General features: G+C 36.0%; 1 protein-coding gene across 1 annotated transcript in view; it reads left to right on the top strand.

The window, feature by feature from the left end:
• RUNX1 (RUNX family transcription factor 1) overlaps positions 1 to 24512 on the top strand; it is a 115963-nt gene that overhangs the window by 9027 nt on the left and 82424 nt on the right. The window lies entirely within an intron of this gene.

Genomic DNA, 24512 nt, shown 5'->3' on the forward strand with positions numbered 1-24512 from the left:
AGATAAAGCTTGCAATTTCAAAAAAACTTTCCAATTTACTATTTCTGAGGCTCCGGCTGTTACTGAGCATGTGCAAAAGTGTCCAGTATATAGATATATGTTTATGCATTTTGTGATTGGCTAATGGCTGTCACGATACAGGGGGAGGGAAAATTTGATTCAATTTGACAGAAAATATTCTACGGCTCATTTTAAATTCAGAGTAAGTGCTATTGCATTGTCTTTTTGTTGTGTATTTGTCAATTATTAAATTCCACTGTATTTAGTGGTCCTTTAAAGAGGCAGTCATTTTTCATTTAATACACAGTAAACACATATGAAATTCACCTTCATTATTTATTTTGCCCCATTTTCCTAAAATGGAACTCTGAAAATTACTAATTTGCCGGTTCCCCTAACCCTGCCACATGGCTGTCCCTATTTGCTTTCATTAGATATTAACTGCAAACCAATGGAGTGTTTGCTAACATAAAGCATGTGACTAGCTGTGTCTAGTGCAGTAACAAGTCCTGATTGGCTCCTCCAAATAATGCAAATGGCTATTGAAAAATAATTGCTGCAAACAAGGTGTTAATTCCATTTGTTTCACACCCACTTCATATGTTAACTTATTGCAAGACTGCCAAAAAGATGTTGTAATTACAAGCTGTCTATTGTCACTTTACTTTAATTATGTGTATTAAAACACTTTACAGTATACTTTCATTATTTATTTTTCTTCCTTTTCCTGTGATTTAAATATGAAAATTATAGATTTTCCATTCCTGCTAATGGGAACATCACATAACAGGCTTCACAAGCCTAACCCTGTCCCATAGCTGCTCCTAATTGGCCTTAGCAGGGTTTATCTGATAAGAAAATACAAAACAATGCATATTTTGCTAAGAAAATGACAGTGGCTAGCTGTGTCGGCTCATGGAAAAACGATTGCAGCAAACAAGGTGTAAATGCATACCAAATAGTAGGTTTATTTAGTGTAAGACTTCCAATAAAATCTTGTAATTACAAGGTGTTTACTGTCCCTTTTAACAGTTTATCTCCACTCTTTGAGGACGATTTATCAAGCTGAGGCAGACAGAGGCGCACATACGCGCCCCTGTCCGTCGCAGCTCGCCTATGGAGGGCTGAATTCCCCTGGCGGAATTCAGCATTCCACACATGCGCTTTTTTGCACTTGCGTGCAATCCCCCCCCCCCCCCATTGCCCGTGCAGAGCCAATCACGCGTGGGCAGGAGCTGTCAATCTCCTTGGTTGTACTAGACTGGGGAGATTGAATTTCGCCACTTCCAGGGAAAGATTAGGGAAGCAGTGGTCTGATGACCGTTTGGTAAATACGGTGTGCAGGTTCTCTTGTGAGAATCTGCAGCCGTAGTAGGTCGAAAGGCTTGCAAAGCCTTTGATAAATTGACCCCTTTGGATCTGACAATATGTATGCAGCTCAGATCTTGTGGATACACCACATTGTCTCATAATAATCAGCCATCTGAGGAGTACTGCCAGCTCCTATATCGTCCCATATAGTACATTTGCATCAGTCTATGACTCATAAAAATCCCCAAAAGCATAACCTTGAAGTTGTTGGAGCAATAATGTGTTAGCAAAAGCTTCTGTTGTATGAACACATTCTAATTGAAATCCTTCACAGATGCTAATGTTTAATTTATTGTGGTTTAAGTTGTGGAATATTTCTCAAATGAAGCTGTAGTTAAAGGACCACTAAATACAGCAGAGCTGAATAACTGACAAATACACAATAAAGACAATAGCACTTAGTTTGAACTTGAATTGAGCAGTGGAATATCTCCCCCGTATCATGTGACAGCCATTAGCCAATCACAAAATGCATATAGGTATATGCTGTGCACTTTTTGCACATGCTCAGTGGGAGCTGGAGCCACGTTTTGCTAATGGAAGTATATTTAAAAAGTTTGTTTTTGTTTTTTTAATTTGCATGCTTTATCTGAATCAGCAAACTTTAATTTTGACTTTAGTGGCCCTTTAAAGGGACAGTTTACTCAAAAAATGTCTCCTCTTTAATTTGTTCCCAATGATCCACTTTACCTGCTGGGGTGTATTAAATTGTTTACAAGTATTTCCATTACCCTTATATTGGCATTTGAAATAGTTTATTTAGCCTGTGGTATCTCCATCCATCCTGAAAGTTTTTGGCCTAGAGGCCAAGCTGTGTAAACACAGCCAGTAGAAGAAATTACACTCCCAATGTGGTATAGAAGAGATAAGGTAATAACATGTTCATTTACCATTGTTCTCTCCAAGTATTGGTGAATGGTTTATGGACAGATATAAGATAAAGAAGCATGTATATGTACACTATGTGATAAAGTAATGAGATCTGATTATACCTACAAGCTCAACCCATTTTATTAGGTTGTGGCTTCAAAACACAAAATCGGCTAATTCAGCTAATTCATATACACAAATAAGTCTTAAAAAAATCAAATATCATGCATTTTAAACTCTGCATCTGATTACAAAAGTTATTGGAAACACATTAAAGGGACAGTCTACACCAGAATTTTTATTGTTTTAAAATATAGATAATCCCTTTATTACCCATTTCCCAGTTTTGCATAACTAACACAGTTATAATAATATACTTTTAACCTCTGTGATTATATTGTATCTAAGCCTCTGCAAACTGCCCCTTTTTTCAGTTCTTTTGACAGACTTGCAGTCTAGCCAATCAGTGCCTGCTCCCAGATAACTTTTCGTGCACGAGCACAGTGTTATCTATATGAAATACGTGAACTAACACCCTCTAGTGGTGAAAAACTGTTAAAATGCAATCTGAAAGAGGTGGGCTTCAAGGTCTAAGAAATTAGCATATGAACCTCCTAGGTTAAGCTTTCAACTAAGAATACCAAGAGAACAAAGCAAAATTGGTGATAAAAGTAAATTGGAAAATTGTTTAAAATTACATGCTCTATCTGAATCATGAAAGTTTATTTTGGCCTAGACTGTCCCTTTAAGGGAAAAACAATTTTATAGTATACTGTCCCTTTAAGGATCGTGAGCAGACACAAATAGAACTCTTCAAAGACTACAAAAGAAATTCTAACAATTAACCCATTAGTGGTCAGAGAAGGCTGGAGTACAACTTTAAATAGATTTATTAATATGTGCAGCAGACTTAAAGGGGATTTAACAAGTTTGAGATTGTACTTTGTGTAGTAAAAACCCCCAAACATTTGCAATATAATTTCATTATGTATTTTATCCCATTTACCTGTAATTTAAGCCAGAAAATTCTGTATTTTCCAATTCCCTTGAGTCTCTATAAAGTATTGAACGCTGCCATGTTGAAATCTAGGTTTTCCATACCTAATCTATCCTTCTGCTTTCAGTTAGGCACAGATAAAGTGTGCAAACAATGGCTGTATAGAATATACTGATGTTAAAATCCTGATGAATTCAATTAATTTAACACTTGTATATGCCACAAAGCCAATGTTTGCACACTTTTATCTGTCCATAATTGTACTCAGCAGAAGATATGAAGTAAAGGTAGATACATGTTTAAGCATGACTCCATACATTACTTCATAGAAACATAAAGGGATAGTAAACCAACATTTTTTCTTTCATAATTCGGATAGAGCATGCAATTTTAAACAACTTTCTAATTTACTCCTATTAGCAAATTTTCTTGCTATCTTTATTTGAAAAGGCAGGAATGAAAGCTTTGGAGCCGGCCTATTTTTTGTTCAGTACCCTGGATAGGGCTTGCTGATTGGTGCCTGCATTTAGCCACCGAATCAGCAAGCGCATCCCAGGTTCTCAACCTAAAATGGGCCGGCTCCAAAGTTTTTAGTCCTGCTTTTACAAATAAAGATAGCGAGACAACGAAGAAAAATTGATAATAGAAGTAAATTAGAAAGCTGCTTAAAATTGCATGGTCTATCTGAACCATGAAAGAAACAATTTGGAATTAGTATCCCTTTAAGTACAGTACTTTATAGTAACTTAACCTTTACACATATTTCTTCAGTATTTAAATACTATCATTTTAAATAATACAATTACATACTATTCTCAGGCTAATGTTTGCACTATCTAGCATTTATTTACTATGTAATGTCCCTTTAACAGTTTCCTATATAAACGTGACCAATATATGTAAGATGTCAGCTTACATGGGTGAAGCAAGGTTCATCTGTCATCAGCTTCTATATTGCTTAAAGTGTATAATTTTGGCTTATGCTGAGAAAAAGAAAATAATTAAACTATTTTATATAGGACATCCCGTACTATCTAATCTCACCCACACTAAACATCAAAAGGACACTGTCGTGTGACATTGCATGACTCTGTGCAAATAAAGTGAGATTAATAAAGTGTACCCTAGTTTTATTACCGAGAAGCATGTTCTTAACAAATTTAATTAAATATCTGACAAAATCCTGTTACTGACTGCAAAGGTTGCGGGAGTCTTGCTAAAATAGAAACAGAATTCATAATCAACGTTATGCTTTTATCATATCCCCTGTCATGTGTTTGTCAGACAGTCAGGTTTGTTTGTAATCCACAGAAATACATTTTAATATGTTATAGATACATTGGCAACAAAATGTGTTACCTGATAGTGTAGCTTCGAGCCCTTGGCTGTCAATGAGGGCTGCAGTTTGTTGCTGTATGGTGTCTTGCTTCCTTTTTGGCAGTAAAAGGGTTCATTTAAAGGCAATGGGAGCTCTAGGTCCTAGAGCTCCCATTGCCTTTAAATGAAGATAGCGAGAGAATAGAGTCTAGGACATCACACAAACATATGAAGGCCAAATGATCTAGCAACATTCTAGTGAGTTGTAGAAAATACAACAAATGTACAGTGAGCGGTCATCTGGGTAACTTTATAACATCTTTATAAAGGCTGTGTAAGCTAACTTTACAGTGTTGGTACCGGTACAATGATAGGAATTCCAGAGGACCTGTTATATCTCTAGACCTGGCATGTGCAGGACCGTTTTAACACAGGGCAAAAGGGGCAGCTGCCCAGGGCCCAGTCTCTGTTAAGGGGCCCAAGAGTCCTAAAAAAAAAATATATATATATATATATATTTTTTATTATTATTTTTTTTTATTTTTTTTTATGGTTCATACCAGACGGCTGATGTGACATGGGGAACACACACATTCAGTCCTAATACTGTCACAGTCAAAAGTACTCTGCTTATATATATTTTTTTTTTTTTTAAACTGTGCCAGACCGTGCCGTTGTCATGTGACATGCCAAGCTATTGCCATGTGCTGTTTTAGATGTGCACTGTGCAGCACTGAATGCAAAGCCCTAACTCGGCATCCAGCCATTCCCACTGCATCATAAAAGGTCCTACTGGGGTTACCACTGTTACCAGGTAACTGCTCTGGTTGTGGGGATTGTTTCTGGGTAGGGCTGACTGTAGGTGCATGCAGCAGAAAGCTGGAGCAGCAAGCACGTGAGGATTTGAGCATCTGTGCAGCTGCACTGCTCTCTTCTGTCTTGAGGCTGTGTGACTCATCTCACACTGTATCAATGCAGCCTTGGACAGACAGCATCCAGTCTACTTGTCCCCTTAGCCCTGCTCTTTCTGCTGTGGCCCTAAGATCAACTAACTGAAGTTTGTTAGGGGAATAGTCCTTTGTAGAAAGGTGTAAATGGGAAGAATAAGTGAGTGCACACACGCCCCTCCCTATGCAGCATTGTCTAGTGCAGTGTGAGAGGGAACTTGTTCCTAGCAAAGAAGCGACATTTGCTGCTGTGGCTGATGTATAGTGTCATGCTGATACTTCACACATTAATGTAAGGTTTATTTTTATAGTTTTTATTTTCTCTCTGTCTCAGATTTTACAGCTTCCCGTAGTAGTTCTGCTGTTCCAGTCAGTAAACTTATATTTGTCTGCACCTCCATGCTTCCTCCTTTACCTTGCTTTGCTCCTGTTGGCTGCCCTAAATCTCTTTAACCAGCTAACCTCACACCAGAATCACATTCAAAAGAATATTAAATGAATCCACAGTGGATGAATTTATATATTTATTTACTTATTAGTACTGCTTAGGTCCAGTTTCACATATTGCAATTTTTTTTTAATTATTTTTTTTAAATGATTAGCCCAGCAGTGGATGATCCACTGCTGGGCTAATAATATAAAAAAATTGATTTAGTTGTTTTTTGGGATGTTGGGATGGAGATCGAAATTGCATGGGGTAGGGGGGGGGGCCAAGAACATTTTTGCCCAGGGTCCAGTCAATATTAAAGACGGCCCTGGGCATGTGTGTGGTTCTAGCTAGCTAACTCTGTGTGACAACTGGAAGGCAAGAGTCACTGGCACATATCCAGCAATGGACAAGTGACCTAAAACACCTGCACCTAGGCTGGCTGTGTTGTAGTGTTGTTCGGAAGACTAGAGCCTAGAATGTGCACTGATGGTTGGAGAACACATTAGCATGAGAAAGTCAGATATTTGAGAAGTGTAGCACACAACGTAAATGTGAGCCCACCAAGATATTCTGCAAAATCCCATAATATACCCTCCCTCTATATAACAGCTAGAAAATGTCACAGATTTGTTGTGACAGATACTGTAGATAGATCAGACTAGATAGATGGATAGATAGATAGATAGATAGATAGATAGATAGATAGATAGATAGATAGATAGACAGATAGATGTGGTGCACTTAACAGTTATGAGGTTTTCTCTTAATAAATTGCAAACATTTCTTAAATAAATAAGGCTCAAAATGTATGATGACTGCTTTACCTAACACAAAATCTGTGCAAAATACTAATACATACATAGCAGAGAGACAAGGCAGAAAGAAGGAAATATATGTGATGGGCCAGGGAATATGATACCATTAAGGAACAAGAAATAGGCTTAACAGCTACACAGTCACAGTCTTGACATTATATATATATTTGTATTATTCCTTTGTAGTATTGGTATATATTCTGCATTCTCTGTTGGGAAGTTTTGCTCATGTTAAGCCACATGTATTCACTTTTGAATTTATTCTATCTAAAAGAGAAGCACGATAAATGTACCCCATAGTAATCTAGGATGGATAATACAAAATTCATTCTAACAAATTAGAGCATTTTTGCAGCATAATGTCCTTGTAAATCTGGTCCAAAGTAAATAATTCAGTGGGAAACTAGAGTTCAGGTGCACAATCCAAATCTAAATTAATTTGTACCAGGTCTGAATTATAATAGTTTTGGTATTTTTTGTACCACATTTTTTTTTATTTAAAACAAAACAAACAAACATAAAACTTGTGCTAGAATTTGCATGCATGTAGGTGTTGAGAGGAGATTAGCTGTACCTGCTGTCTTTACACATTAATCATGTGTTTAACTCAGCAGATGTTTAACCATTAAATGGCCTGCAGGTATTGAGGAGGAGCTGTGCTGACATTGTTAGTGCAGTGTATAAATGCACATTACATACTATTCCAGTGAGTGGATTGTTTAATTAATAGCAGTTTATAGTGGCTTTCTATTAAACATCTTTTTATATATACTGTATATATACATATATATATATATATATATATATCATCTTTATATACAGTTTAAAAAATAAAAAAAACTTTTCACATCACATTTATATTTGTTTAGTGCAAGCGCTGAAGCCCGCGCCACCCGTAATTTCACCTTGCACATCGGGGTATCCAATACACCCCGTCGGCAGTTCATTAAATGCCGTAAGTCGGATAAACTAGCAATGTCCAGAAATGAGACTAAATACAAATTTCTGGAGTCGCCAGTGACTTACGGCACTATAGAAACTGCCGGCGCCTAAGAAAATAAAAAAACATAAAATCTCCAGTAAAAGTCTAACACACCAAAAATATACCCGACTCATAAAACCCCTATAACCGCCATCAAGCCCACATCGGAACTAATAATAAAAATATTAACCCCCTAAACCGACAACCCCCCACACACACACACATCGCAATCTACATAATAAAAGTATTAAACCCTAATCTGCCATTAACACACAACGCAATAAACCTATTAAACTATTAACCCCTAATCCGCCAAACCCACACAATGCAATAATAGTAAAAAAAAATCTATTAACCCCTAAACCACCAAAGCCCACAATACAAATAACTAATCACTAAGCCCCCTAACCTAAGACCCCCTAAATTAACCCCATTACATAAATTAGAATAAAACTAAATTACAATTAAAATAAAAAAACTAACATTACTTTAAAAATAAAGAAAACTAAGTTTAAATTCAGCTAAAATTACAGAAAATTAAAAATGTCTAACATTACACAAAATAAAAAACAAAATTATCAAAAATAAAAAAATGATACCTAATCCCTATGAAAATAACCCCTCCCCCCAAATAAAAACACCCCCTAATCTAATACTAAACTACCAATAGCCTTTTGTAGGGCATTGCCCTGAGTTAAACAGCTCTTTTCCTTAAAAAATACAGAAGCAGCTAACTGATTTGCAGGTTACAGAATTAGCTTTTTGGTCTCTAGGGAGTGTGGCACAAAGACAATTTTAACACAAATGCAACAGGTGTTTAATGTCCTTTTTAAATTAGCATTGCAAAATGTGATAGCTCCCTTGCTGTTAAGGGGGTGGTATAGCCCCAGCATACTGTTTAAAGCAACATTGTAATTCATCTACATTAAAAAAAAATATGTTCACTTATAGTTGAAATGATTAATTAATTAATTAATTAATACAAAGTTTCTCATTTGTGCACTGTGCACACACTTTACTGCCAGACAAGCACGTGCACTGTCTGTGCATGCACAAATATAAAGCTCTGTGTGCTCCCACATGGTTAACAGGGGCACGTAAAATGGACCAATCAACTGAAACGAAGCGGGTTTATTACAAAGTTTGCTGAAACCATCTTTAGTTTGTGTCTTTCTAAATGTCTAGATGCACTCTAGTGGCTCTATTCACAAAGAGAGGAAACGCAGGTGAATTGTAGATGATTTGAAATCTTTTATTAAAGGGACAGTATACTGTAAAATAGTTTTTCCCTTAATGTGTTTACAATTGCTTTTTTTACCAACTGCAGAGTATAAAATGTATGAAAATTAGCTTTTTAAGGTTTATTTGTGTATATTAAAGCTCTGATTTTGTGTTTTGAAGAATATTGAATCATTATCACTTTAAGTTTGATCTGGCACCTTAAAGGGATACTGTACCCAAATTTTTTCTTTTATAATTCAGAAAGAGCATGCAATTTTAAGCAACTTTCTAATTTACTCCTATTATCAATTTTTCTTCGTTCTCTTGCTATCATTATTTGAAAAAGAAGACATCTAAGCTTTTTTTTTTTGTTTCAGTACTCTGGACAGCACTTTTTTATTGGTGGATGAATTTATCCACCAATCAGCAAGGACAACCCAGGTTGTTCACCAAAAATGGGCCGGCATCTAAACTTACATTCTTGCATTTCAAATAAAGATACCAAGAGAATGAAGAAAATTTGATAATAGGAGTAAATTAGAAAGTTGCTTAAAATTTCATGCTCGATGTGAATCACAAAAGAATTTTTTTGGGTACAGTGTCCCTTTAAGGGTTACTGTAAATGACCATTCGGCGCAGTCATATTCTGAGTCAGTGTCTAAGACAATCTATTTACCTGCACAATGCTTAGCTGCTTTCCTAAGGTGTAAATTGTTTGCCTTTCACTGCATGAATTGTGATGTTCTATGACTCTGTTTGCACAAACTCTGAGTTATGTCTAGTGACTCTGGTTTGTCAATAAATTAAATGCTAAACTTTTTTTTTTAAGTACATTATGACTTTTGGAACAGTCATGAGAGAGATGGATGAATATTTTTATTTATTCTTTTATATATTTTTTTTAAATATTTCTGAGTGTGAATGTTTTTGCAACATAATACAGTAAATTAATCAGGCACAAAAATGTGCCTTTTATTTGAACGAGTAGCAATTAAACATGAGTATTTCCTGACCTACATTTTTAGGGCTGCAAAAATGACTAATAACTAAACTAAATAATACATGGTGAACTTATAATATTTTAATATGCAGTATAATATTAGGAAATTATGTTTTATTTGTTAGGATTTATGTGATCATTTATTTCAGAAAAGAATACCGATAAATCTATTCATTGCATAGATATTGTTTTGTAAGTGTAGCAGTTTTTATTTTAAATGTTGTGGAAGTATTTTTAATTACCTTACCTTTAGTCACGCTGATATCTACTCGGCCCTTGTCGAGCTGTTTTTTCTTTATTGACAAGTGGTACGCTTTTTTTTTTCCGCTCAAGAGCTAACTGCGCTTAAAGGGATATGAAACCCACATTTTTTTATTTCATGATTCAGATAGATCAGGCCATTTCAAGTAACTTTCTAATTTACTTCTATTATCCATTTTTCTTCGTCCTCTAGGTATCTTTATTTGAAATTGCGGGAATGTAAATTTAGGAGCTGGCCCATTTTTTATTCAGCACCGTGGGTAGCACTTGCTGATTGGTGGCTATATATGTATATATTTATATATTAGATAGATAGATATCTAGTATATGTTTAAAACTGTGTACATATGTATTTATGTGTTTAAGCCCCTATAACTTTTATGTGCAATATTTATTTAAATTATTTGTATGAGATTAGGTTATTATGAGTTTAACTGTACTTTGTAATGTATTTTTGATGTCTTTTGTGACACTTTTTCCTCCTGCAAAACAGTTAACCAAAGCTCTGAGGATGCGCTATCCCAATGCATGTTAACGCCAATTGCACTCAAGCAATCATGTTTACTTTCAACTTGTAATACGATCGCTACACTCGATGCACGCAAACACCCATGATAAACACCTTTTCGATTGTGCGTAACTGGCCCGTTATAAGGTTTAACGGGGGAAGTACCGCTCTATATGTCACTAGAAAAAAATGTTTTGCAGCTAGAAAAAAGTTGGAATTTTAAATTAAAATTAAAATACTTGTGCATCATTTAAAATAAAAATAAAAACTCTACTTGTACAATATCAATGCAATGTATAAATTTGTGTGCAAGTTTTCTAAAATAAATTATTATTTACCAAGTTCTCAGCTGACTTCCTATTCAGCATGCAATATAAAAATTGGCTTGTGCCACCCATAATGCTTTGCATTTTTACTTCCTGTGTTTCCATAGATACAGATGATGTCATTACAGTTTAAGAGCTGTGATGTAATGATAAAACCTGGGTCAGATCCTAATATGTAATATCATGGCTTAGAAACAGACTGAATCATGTTTGCTCTATGTAATATTTGCTTTAGAATAATCCTGGCTCATCACTTGCGTTACGTAAACGCTTGCATCTTTTAACCTCTAATTTGAATGTGGTGGATGATTTTCTTTGTCTGTAAACCACATCTGTGGTCACTGCAGACATAATTTGAAGTTTTCTGAAATTGTTCAGTCTGTCCTACTATAGGACCCAGAGCAGCATGCTGCTCAGCACTCATTTATATACTCATTAATATATGTCCCTAATGGACCACAGTAAAGGAAATAAGACAAAAAATGACTCAAGATGCGTTTCAAAAACAATGTCCCTAGACTACAAAACAATGCAAACATTACCATTGTAAATGCTTTTAAAATATGTATTGTATCATATTCTAAATATCTAATATATACTATGAATATAGAAAAAAAAATGGTTTCTTGGAACATATTTGTTTGAATTGGCAGCACAATTCTGTAGATGTAAATTATTTCCCCCAAACCCAATAGTTTCTTTCATGATACAGCATGCCATTTAAAACAACTTTCCAATGTATTATCAAACCTGCTTCATTTTGTGATTATCTTTTGTTGAAGGAGAGGCAATGCACTACTGGGAGCTAGCTGGGCACATCAGATGAGCCAATTACAAGAGGCATATATGTGCAGCCTCCAATCAGCAGCTAGCTACCAATAATGCATTGCTATACCTGAGCCTATCTAGATATGCTTTTCAAAGGATACCATGAGAGCAAAAGCAAATTTGGTAATAAAAGTAAATTAGAAAGCCTTTTAAAATTGCTGCTCTATCTGAATCATGAAAGTTGACTTTACTGTCCATTTAAACCTGCTGCTATGTACTTCACTATATACCACAAAAAAATCTTGTATTAATCCTAGAACTACTTAAAGGGACAGTCAAGTCCAAAAAAAACTTTCATATTTTAAATAGGGCATGCAATTTTAAAAAACTTCCCAATTTACTTTTATCACCAATTTTGCTTTGTTCTCTTAGTATTCTTAGTTAAAAGCTAAAACTAGGAGGTTCATATGCTAATTTCTTAGACCTTGAAGACTGCCTCTAATCTGAATACATTTTGACCACTAGAGGGCATTAGTTCACATGTTTCATATAGCTAACATTGAGCTCATGCACGTAGCGTGACCTAGGACTGAGCACTGATTGGCTTAACTGCATGTCTGTCAAAAGAACTGAAATAAGGGGGCAGTCAGCAGAAGCTTAGATACAAGATAATTACAGAGGTAAAACGTGTATTATTATAACTGTGTTGGTTATGCAAAACTGGGGAATGGGTAATAAAGGGATTATCTTTCTTTTTAAACAACATAAATTCTGGTGTTGACTGTCCCTTTAATGAATCAAAACAATACAATTTGACAAATTGATATTCTGAATTTCCTGTTCTTGTGCTCATTGAAAGAATATGTTCCTGGTTGTGAAGTAACAAGTTGATTTATTTTAACAAATAACATAAGCTTTGCAGACTGCTCCTGCAGAGATGGGGTGAAAGGATCTGATTTAGTTGGCATGGTCTTGTTGAATCTTCACTTTGAAGTTCACTTCTAAAAAAAAGCAGCCTTCCCTGCTGTTTTATTAATACCATGATGGATACAAACAGCTTAGCCCTGCTGAGAAATGAAGTGGCTGGAGGTGTGTGTCGTATTGCTGGGGAAGTGCTCAGCCTGGCATTGGCTGACAGCCAGCACTACAACCGTTCATATCAAGTTCAACATGCTACTGGCGAAACCTGCTTGTCTCACTCCCAGACCACCCCACGTGGCTTAACTCCATCAGCACCATTCTCTGACAGCTCACATTGGGTATGAAGAGTATATAGTATTCATTATTGGAGTGGATCATTTGAGTATTCAATACAGTGACTTTTTTCACAAGGGTGATGTATAAAGTGCAGATTGATTGTAAGGAACTGACAGGGTTACCAGGGTGTGAGGGATGTTTGATACCTTTTTATGTTGTCAGTCTAACATCTAGAGGAATTTTAATTCATTATTTTGGAACCTGGTGCATAACATTAGCTCAGAAGTTCAACATACAAAAAGAGGAATCCTTTTAATATAAAATGACAAACACTGACAGTCTGATTACCGTGCCATTATTTTATGACTCTTTTAGCCAAGGAGTTAATTGTACACAACCTAACTTCTTCATGTGAAGATTTTTATGTTAAAACTAGTGAAATCACATTGCCCCTTACATAGAAAAAGTAGCTTTTACCAATAGTTGATTGTGTGGCATTACATTGATGTTTTTTATACAATACATAAACTACTCATCTCAAAGATCACAGACATTCCATAAAAAGTGTTAGGATTAGAGCCTCATTGGCTGATATGTACTTCCCCCTAAAGCTCATTGGCTAAAAAAAATTGTAGCTAATGCTCATTGACTGATAGGTACTTCCCCCTAAAGCTCATTGGCGGAAATATAATTGTAGATAATGCTAATTGGCTGATAGGTACTTTTTCTAAACACTCATTGAGTATAACTTAGTGAACATTAGTGTGGAGTGGACAAATGACACCGGTGTGTTTACATTTAAACAGCTTACTTTATAACTATTGAGGCAATAAAAATGTAAATGTGTTGTTAAAATATACAACAATCAATTATATAAATTAAATTAAATAAAAAAGTCCATAAATTATAGACATTAAATAAAAAAAAATCACAATTTTAATGGAGCTAAAGTGAAGATATACTTTGATGAATGAAAGCCCGCTTTTTAAAAATACTATTAAAAACAGGGGCACTTTCATTCATCAAAGTTTAGAAAGCAGCCGTTTTGATTAAAAACTAACCTTTATTTTTTGACAGCCAGAGCAGCTTCCCCCACCCGGATATCCTCTCTTCACACGTCATCAATGACTAATCCAGCTTCCTCCAATCACGGCTTTCCCCCCCAGGGTAGTCCTTGCCTGAGGCCATGTCGTGATTGGAGGAAGCCGGATTAGTCATTGATGACATGTGAAGAGAGGATATCCGGGTGGGGGAAGCTGCTCTGGCTGTAAAAAGAACAAAGGTAAGTTTTTAATCAAAACGGCTACTTTCTAAACTTTGATGAATGAAAGTGCCCCTGTTTTTAATATTATTTAAAACAAAAATGGGCTTTCATTCATCAAAGTTTACCTTCACTTTAATGCATAAAACAGTAACAGCATTTTAATAAATAACATGTAATTGGGTAAAAAGAAAAAAAAAGCCAACATGTTTAAAAACTGCTTTTTGCATATGGCTGATTGAGTAGTTTTGTAATCTATGTTCTTTTAAGCAAGAGAGGATGACCCAGTTAATAACCTAAAAAACACCCGCTCTCCAACAGTACGTTTCCTACTTCCACACACACACATAGTATATTTAGAAATATAAAAGTCAAAATAAAACTTTAATGGTTCAGATAGACCATACAATTTTAAGAGGGTTTTTAATATACATCTGTTATCAAATGTACTTTCTTCTATTTGTGTCCTTTGTTGAAAGGCATACCTAGATAGGCTCAGGAGCACTTTTGGGATCTGGATTGGGACTGGTAGGAACTCACAAATGCCTCTTATCATGTTTTCAGTTACCAAACAGCCACATAGTATTCTGTTATTTAGTAAGATTAGTTTGTATATCAAAACAGACATTCCAAATTGTTCTGCATCTTCCTATTAAATGTTACTTATTAATCTATAAACCTATGACTCTATCCTATGTGTATTAATGGGATCATACCCCTTTATCATCCTGCTCTCTATGTAAATACTGAAGACGTTAGACGTACAGTAAATATGGTTTGGAACTAGCTATCAAATTAACTACTCAAATACTTTTTTTTTTTAACTGATCTCTAGTGCTGTTAAGTCCAACAAGTTATATTATACACATAATACACTCTGATCACCGCGTTACTGAACAGGTTTCAGTGCTTCAAACAAACCATTTTGTCCTTGCTGATTCTTCTTCCATTAATTAAAATCCTTTCTTCTTTCATTGCTGAAGGGGTCTGTAGTTTATTGCTTGGGGTAAAACTACAGCGATATGAACTGCACACAAACACTTGGTGAAAACTATTGATGTTTTAAATTTCATTGAACACAAAATGCATTTGTAGTCAAGGTCAGGGGAAAAAAAATCTTTTCTTTTCTTTTTTTTTATGTACTAAATTTTATTCATTGTGTCATTGCCATAGAGGGACAGTTTTTACGTTAAGAAAATTAAAAAAGGAAACGCAAAAGAAAAACATTATGTTTTACATGCCAGCTGTAATTTGTCCCATCAATACTTTCCAACCAACAGTGACAGCTTAATCCATTCAATACTTGCTTGTTCAATTGACAGTTTTAGCATTAAAGGACCAAACTGTTTGTCTTACAAAGAAAGTGAGGCCTTATGGGGGGGGATATTCATATGATGTACACAGGAAGTGATGTGCCTGGTATCATAACAAAGTATAAGAAAAGCTAATTATGATAATTTAAAGGGACATGAAACCCAATTTATTTTCTCTTCATGATTCAGATAGAGCATGTGATTTTAAGCAACTTTTCAATGTACTTCTATTATCTAATTTGTTTTGTTCTTTTAATATCCTTTTTTTAAAAGGATACCTAGGTAGATTCAGTTGCTGCTGATTGGTGGCTGCACATATATACCTCATCTTCTTGGCTTACCCAGTGCATTTAGCTAGCTCCCTATAGTGTGTTCTCTGGTTGTCCCCAGACCTAAGCAATTTTATACTTTATATGGACAGCCCATGAAAACTGTTGTGACACACTGTGGATGTATAAAATGTCTTAGCCTTTTTACACAGAGAATCGCCCCCCCCCCCCCCAGGTGCCAATCTCAGTGTACTAAGATGGCAATCTTGTGCACGGAACTCCCAGAAATACCCACAAACTGACCAGACATGCCCACAGACCACCCAGAAATACCCACAATCCCGCCTAATAACCACCCATGATCCCTCCCAACACAGCCCGTCCACAAAAATGGTGACTGACCCCTTTCAACCTCCTGTGTCCCTCATTCTCAGCCACATATGTTGGGAAGCCTGTATCCCTCTGTTAGGCACATGTGATTTTATTTAAATCATTTAGATCTTGTCTTCGGAATAAATAATACATAAACAACACAATGATGCTTCACTCAGACCGATGAATGTTTAAGTAAAGTACAATTTAGTGAAATTGCTAATTCATTCCATTTATTCAAAATAAGAAAAAGGGACATTTATATTTGCCTAGGTCAGTCAACTTTCCATGACCTGAAAGCTAAATAGAAAGGTGCCACATTTTTTTTTCCAAGATCTCTTATGCATATATATATATGGAAATGTAAATATCGTTAACCATTTGTTGCACTGTTAATTGGCCTGTTTGACATGTGCAAAGGGACAGTCCCAAAATAAAGGGACAGTCCCAAAAAAAGACATGTGCAAAGCATTCCCAAAATATCACATGCTTTCGTTTTAATAAATGTATTGTTTTTTTGTGAAAAATAAAGTGAGTAGTTTCATTTCCATTAGTATATATCAGGGGTGGGCAGACTTTTGTAAGGCAAGGTCTACCTGTAATTTTATTTCAAGTGACGTGGTCACCTAACTAAAAAAAAAACACCAGTCGCTGGCTAAATTTTTTTATTTTTGCCACAAATAGGACCTGTTGGCTAAAATTTTTATTTTTGTCACAAATAATACAGCTTTAAAAATGAACTGCGCTCTTTAATAATAAATACAGCCGAGCTCTTTAGTTACTGTGAGAGCTCTCTCTTTACGTCACGCCGGGACCATCAAACAACCTTATCTGTGTACCGCACAATCAAGAAAGAGCAAGTCTAGGGCTAGCGGAGTAGTCAAGCCTGGAACACATTGGAAACCCACAGCTCAGGTACAACGATGACAATGAACTATTCTCAGCCAATCATAGACAGACTCATTCTACAAATTCATTTTATTGGCTGGACACCATGTCAGGTTGATTAGCGGGCAGGTCCTGTTGGCTGCTCTCCATCCGTCCGCTAGTAGCTGAAGACTACTGCAAATAGTTGGGACAGTGACAGCGGCTGGCTCTGTACCGCCTTACACAGCAACCAGAGACTGGTATAGCAGATTATAGCAGCAACAGCACTGCACAATTTGGTGACAACAAATTCTGGGGACAGAAAGCTGCAGAAACTAGCACAAAGTATAGCTAATATTAGTGTGTCAGAGAAAGTATCAGAGAGCAGCATCAAAGCCTGGTACAGAGTAAGTAAAAGAATGAGGGGAGTAACAGACCCTGGCGCATGAAGAGTCTGTACTATGGACTGACCGCTCTTGAGACAAAAAGTAGGAGAGTTTGGGACAGGCAGTAACCAAAGCTGGGGCAGTGAATTCAGCTACAGCCGCGTCCCGCATGCTGAAGTTCACTTACCGCCGTCATAGACTCATAGCCGATTTTAAGTCTGCATAAGAGAAACATTTCTCATATATCTACGGTGACGAGGCTCTTCACTCATAATCTAGATGTGGGAGAAATGTTTCTCTTATTATGCAGACTTTTGAAATCTTCCAGGCGGTCACCTCAAAATTCACTCGCGGTCCACTGGTAGACCGCTACCTACCTCTTGCCCACACCTGGTATATATGGATATGATAGGCAAGGCCTGATATTTGACCACAGCAGTTCATTGCATTATGTATGACATTGTAAAAAGCGTCTTTCTGGTGTAAAAATAAAATCCTTTATTTGTTTAGAAAATGTTATTATTAAAAGAACATAAAACACAAAAATGTCCTATCATGATTGAGGTAGAGGCAAACAGTTTTAAACAAGTTTACAATTTACTTCTATTATCAAATTTGCTTAATTCTATTAGTATCCTTTGTTGAAGGAGCAGCAATGCACTACTGAGAGCTAGCTGAACACATCCAGTTAACCAATGACAAAGCAAATATGTGCAGCCACCAATCAGCAGCTAGCTAGCTCCCAGTAGTGCATTACTAATCCTGAGCCTACTTGATTTTCAACAATGGATACCAAGGGGACAAAGCAAATTAGATAGCAGAAGCAAATTGGAAAGTTGTTTAAAACTGCACTCTATGTGAATCCTGAACGTTTAATTTTGGCTTTAATGTTCCTATGAAAAATGAATTTGTTTTACTGTGTGTTTAACCCCTGCTAAGCCATTAGAGGCCATCATAGCAATAACAATACATGTTGTAGTTTGTTAGTGAATGTAATTAGATCACTAGCAACTCTTTATGTTTAACCACCATAAAGGGGTTAATTACCTGCTAATCCTGACTAGAAACTGCCCAGGTGTGCAGCCTGTGCTGCTGATTGGTTTAGTGCAAGAAGTAGTTACCGCTAGTGAACCAATCAGGAATAGGTACACATGCATATGGCGGTGTTTCACGACTGCATTGTAAAATAAAGAAATTGTATAAAAATAATATTTTGTGCTAAACATTTTTACACTAGAATGTCCAGTTATGTTTGTACTGTATACAGGGGTCAGTCAGAATCCTGTAGAAAAGTTTATCAAATTATCTTCAAACATCCTCATAGATTTTAAAGGGACATGAAACCTAAATGTTTTCTTTCAGGATTCAGATAGAACATGTGATTTTAAACAACTCTTCAATTTACTTCTATTTTATCTATTTTATTTGTACCTAGGTAGGCTCATAAGCTGCTGATTGGTGGCTGCACTTATATATCTCATGTTATTGGCTCACTAAATGCGTTAACTAGTTCCCAGTAGTGCATTGCTGCTTATTTAACAAAGGATACCAAGAGAATGAAGCAAATTAGATAATAGAAGTAAATTGGAAAGTTGTTTAAAATTGTATGCTCTGTCTGACTCATGAAAGATAAAAATTGAGTTTCATGTCCCTTTAATGGTTATTGTGTCACATTATTGTTCACATAGCATATTACAACCAAACAATTTAGTTATTAAACCTAAAACTAATTATCAGAGCATTGTCAAACTTTTTATTTGTAACACCTGAATTAGCTCAGTACAAACCCACGAGACTTGTGTTTTTTCTTTAATATAATTCAAGCAACTGAGTATATGTTGGAACATAACATGAAGTTGAAGGCAGTTGTCCAGTTAGTTTGAGTCACTCAATAAAGTTATTTAAAAGTACATAATTTAATAAAACATGAAAAGCAAAATATCTCATTACCTTCCAGCGTCATTTTGATGTTTCTCCAGAACTAACAGATTCTTGTTGTCCTTCTGCCTGAGCATTTATTGTTTTGAGACATTTTATTCATAAACATTTTCTGTAAGTACCAGCAGTTGCTATCATCTGGAAGTCGTTTGCTTTGCACCAAATAGAAACATTGTTTTTTCCCAATAATGTGACATTTCTGGTAGTAATTCATGTATAAATATCAAGTGTTAGGCTGCTGTGAATAGTTAGGATAGTTATTTGCTTTAAATAAAAATATAAAATATATGTAAATAAATTGGTATACGTTTTCAAGGAGCAAGGTCGTACTAAATGAAAAGTCCAAATTCTTTTGCAGGTCAAATATTTATTGCAGTGGATTTCCATAGATCTCTTGCAGTGCAGTTGGGGCACGCACTAAGGCCACGCACTGGCAAAATAAGGCCACGCACTGGCAAAATAAGGCCATGTGTCCATCAAAAGCTTGTCATGCAGCACCAATTCTGTCCAGCATAACTTGCCAAAAACGTCCCATTTGTACTTCTAGAACACACAATTCCACCAATAACCTTGCTTATAAATACAAAGGATTCTATTAATTTTGATGTTGGTCCAGCCTAGGAAATATAGTTCCTGTGTGAACCATTTGGGAGCACGGAAATTGTAAATACAGCCCTGGGGAATTAGTAGCTTGGGACTGATTTAAAGGAATGGGTTAAATTCCCAGTTCATTATAAACATTTTGTAACTTTGTTTTTGCTATGTTTTCTCTAACCTCAGATATACAAATAAAAGGAAGTGTGTGTGTTTGTGTACATATGTGTGTGTGTATATATGTGTGTGTACATAAATGTGTGCGTACATATGTGTGTATATATATGTGTGTGTACTTATGTGTTTGTGTACATATGTGTGTGTGTATATATGTGTGTGTACATATATGTGTTTTTACATATGTGTTTGTGTACATATGTGTGTGTGTGTATATATGTGTGTGTACATATGTGTTTGTGTACATATGTGTGTATATATGTGTGTGTGTACATATATGTGTGTGTATATGTGTGTGTGTGTGTACATATGTGTTTGTGTTTGTGTACATATGTGTTTGTGTACATATGTGTTTGTGTACATATGTGTGTGTGTGTATATGTGTGTGTACATAAATGTGTGCGTACATATGTGTGTATATATATGTGTGTGTACTTATGTGTTTGTGTACATATGTGTGTGTGTATATATGTGTGTGTACATATATGTGTTTTTACATATGTGTGTGTGTGTGTACATATGTGTTTGTGTACATATGTGTGTGTGTGTGTGTGTGTACATATGTGTTTGTGTACATATGTGTGTATATATGTGTGTGTGTACATATATGTGTGTGTGTATATGTGTGTGTGTGTACATATGTGTTTGTGTTTGTGTACATATGCGTTTGTGTACGTATGCGTTTGTGTACGTATGTGTGAGTGTACATATGTGTGTGTACATATGTGTGTGTACATATGTGTGTGTGTTTGTGTACATATGTGTGTACATATGTGTGTGTGTTTGCGTACATATGTGTGTGTATATATGTGTTTGTGTACATATGTGTATGTACATATGTGTTTGTGTACACATGTGTTTGTGTACATATGTGTGAGAGTACATATGTGTGTGTACATATCCGTTTGTGTACATATGTGTTTGTTTACATATGTGTGTGTATATATGTGTGAGTGTACATATGTGTGTTTACATATGTCTGTGTGTGTACATATGTGTGTGAGTGTGTGTGTGACTGTCACAAAAGGACATTGAGGCAGATCTTAAAATCATGGACTGTCACTATAAAATAAGGATAGATGGAAGGTCTGTGTGTGCCTCTGTGTGCATGTGTGTGTGTGTATGCGTGCATGTGTATGTGTGTGTGCATGTGTGTGTTTGTATGTGTGTATGTGAATGTGTGTGTGTGCATGTGTGTGTGTTTATGTGCATGTACGTATGTGTATGTACGTGTGCATGTGTGTGTGTGTGTATATGTGCATGTACATGTGCATGTGTGTGTATTTGTTTGGCTACCAAAGACTTCATATAAAGTAGTATGGTGGAAGATTTATAAAGAGATGTTTCTAATGACCTATAGAATTTTTTTGTGTGTGATATTTTTTCTGGATGACCAGTTTAATAAACTAATAATTCTGTGATTTCCATGCACATAAATTATTTGATTCATGGGAAAACTAACTGTGCAGTACTATAAGCCTTCCACCCCCTTTGTGTAAACATTTATAAAGTGTAAATATTTAAAATTCACACACATATCATACATTTCTTAAACAGGCATTACCTAATAATCCGTCTTCACTGGCACCTTGCCATAAGGGGAGGGGGGGGGCACGAGCCGAAGTAACATTCTTCCACACCATATTGACACCTCTATCTAGCATACTATAGAGTTATCATATTACCCAAAACTTGTCAGAGAATCACATAGAATGGCCCATAAACACAATAGATTTTATGTAAATTTAAAATGCATAAGAATATGAAAGAGCCTCACTTTATTGGTTTGAATAAAACCTACATAATACTTGAAGTAAAAGTGTCTTATCTATACAATGCTGATTTTATTGGAAATTCGGTTGATGCATCATTCATTCATTCATTAATAAGCAATTTGTTCATAACCATCCATTATGTAGGAGAGCTAAGATTACTAATTCTATGGCAAAATAATTATACGGAACTACTAATTATTTTATGTAACAGAGTAATTATACATTCGAATATACACCAGGGCATAAACTAAGGCTAACAGTATAGTGAGTATATTATTTTTAAACTACAATATGGGATATATATTTATTGCAACAGGAAAACTGGTAAATAAAGCAGGGAAGTTTTGATAGACACAGATTCTACTGATATCCTTAGTGTTTTGTTATATTTAGAGGAATAGCTATAGTTTACTAGCTCTCTTAGCCAAGAAAAATATATTCTCCATTCACTCCATATACACTATCTTATAATGTGCATATATTTAAGAGGGGAATTGCCACAAAACGATATTGACATACACAATATGTAGAGAGTAAACAGGTTGAGTATAAAGGGAAAAAATCATTCTGTGTGTTGCAACTAGGGAGAGGTAATAAACAGACCATATAAACTGCATCAGACTTCTGTTTTTTGTCTGTCTATCTATCTATCTATCTATCTATCTATCTATCTATCTATTCTGCTTTGGGATAATCCTTCCTTTTCTTTGCCCTGCAAACACAGTTGCTTATATTTTAATGTTAAAGGGACATTGTACACTAGACTTGTCTTTGTATAAATGTTTTGTAGATGATCAGGGATAGGCAAGGTGCCCGTACATGGACACTGGTGTCCGTGACTGGCCCTTGAAGTGTCCGCCACAACCTTAGTATATCTTTTCTTTCTGATTATATTATATGAATAAAAAAAATATATGTAGTGTGAATAAAGTTAGTGGCTTGTCAAGAGACTGCTAGCGATATTGGGTGATAAGTTACGGAATAAATAAAGCCTGAGTGAAATACTGGATGTGTATCTGCATCTGTATAATAACACCCAGCTCTATATAATGACACAGTAGTGACACTGGCACATGGGTATAGCCAGCGGAGGGCTGTTTATAGCGTCAGTGGTATCTGCATCAGTATAATAAGCCCAGCACTATATAATGACACAGTAGTGACACTGGCACATGGGTATAGCCAGAGGAGGGCTGATTATAGGGTCAGTGGTATCTGCATCAGTATAATAACACCCAGCGCTATATAATGACACAGTAGTGACACTTGCTCATTGGTATAGCCAGAGGAGTGCTGGTTATAGGATCAGTGGTATCTCAGTATAATAACACCCAGCACTATATATAATGACACAGTAGTGACACTGGCACATGGGTATAGCCAGAGGAGGGCTGATTATAGGGTCAGTGGTATCTGCATCAGTATAATAACACCCAGCGCTATATAATGACACAGTAGTGACACTTGCTCATTGGTATAGCCAGAGGAGGGCTGGTTATAGGATCAGTGGTATCTGCATCAGTATAATAACACCCAGCGCTATATAATGACACAGTAGTGACACTTGCTCATTGGTATAGCCAGAGGAGGGCTGGTTATAGAATCAGTGGTATCTGCATCCGTATAATAACACCAAGCACTATACATAGACACCAGGGGAGGGCTGGTTATAGGATCAGTGGTATCTGCATCAGTATAATAACACCCAGCACTATATAATGACACAGTAGTGACACTGGCTCATATATATAGAGCCAGAGGAGGGCTGGTTATAGGATCAGTGGTATCTGCATGAGTATAATAAAACCAAGCACTATACAAAGACACCAGGGGAGGGCTGGTTATAGGATCAGTGGTATCTGCATCAGTATAATAACACCAAGCACTATATAATGACACAGTAGTGACACTGGCACATGGGTATAGCCAGAGGAGGGCTGGTTATAGGATCAGTGGTATCTGCATCAGTATAATAACACCCAGCACTATATAATGTCACAGTAGTGACACTGGCACATGGGTATAGCCAGAGGAGGGCTGGTTATAGAATCAGTGGTATCTGCATCAGTATAATAACACCAAGCACTATACAAAGACACCAGGGGAGGGCTGGTTATAGGATCAGTGGTATCTGCATCAGTATAATAACACCAAGCACTATACAAAGACACCAGGGGGGGGCTGGTTATAGGATCAGTGGTATCTGCATCAGTATAATAATACCAAGCACTATAAAATAATTTTTTTAATTTCAAATGTACCTTGGTGTCTTTCAATAAGGTCTGTACTTTGGAAAATGTCCGCCACAGCCTTTGTCTATGCCTATCACTGTACATGACCCATTTATATAGCACATATGGGAGTGTTTTTGTAACAATGTATAATTTTGCTTATTTTTAATAACGTGCTGATTTTCAGACCCTTAATGCAACGTTTCGGCCTCATAGACATTAATCATGCAAATCATAGGCCTTAATCATGCAAATCATAGGTCTTAATCATGCAAATCATAGGTCTTAATCATGATTTGCATGATTAAGGCCTATAAGG

This window comes from Bombina bombina, chromosome 3 (assembly GCF_027579735.1).
Source record: "Bombina bombina isolate aBomBom1 chromosome 3, aBomBom1.pri, whole genome shotgun sequence".
Lineage (NCBI taxonomy): Eukaryota > Metazoa > Chordata > Amphibia > Anura > Bombinatoridae > Bombina > Bombina bombina.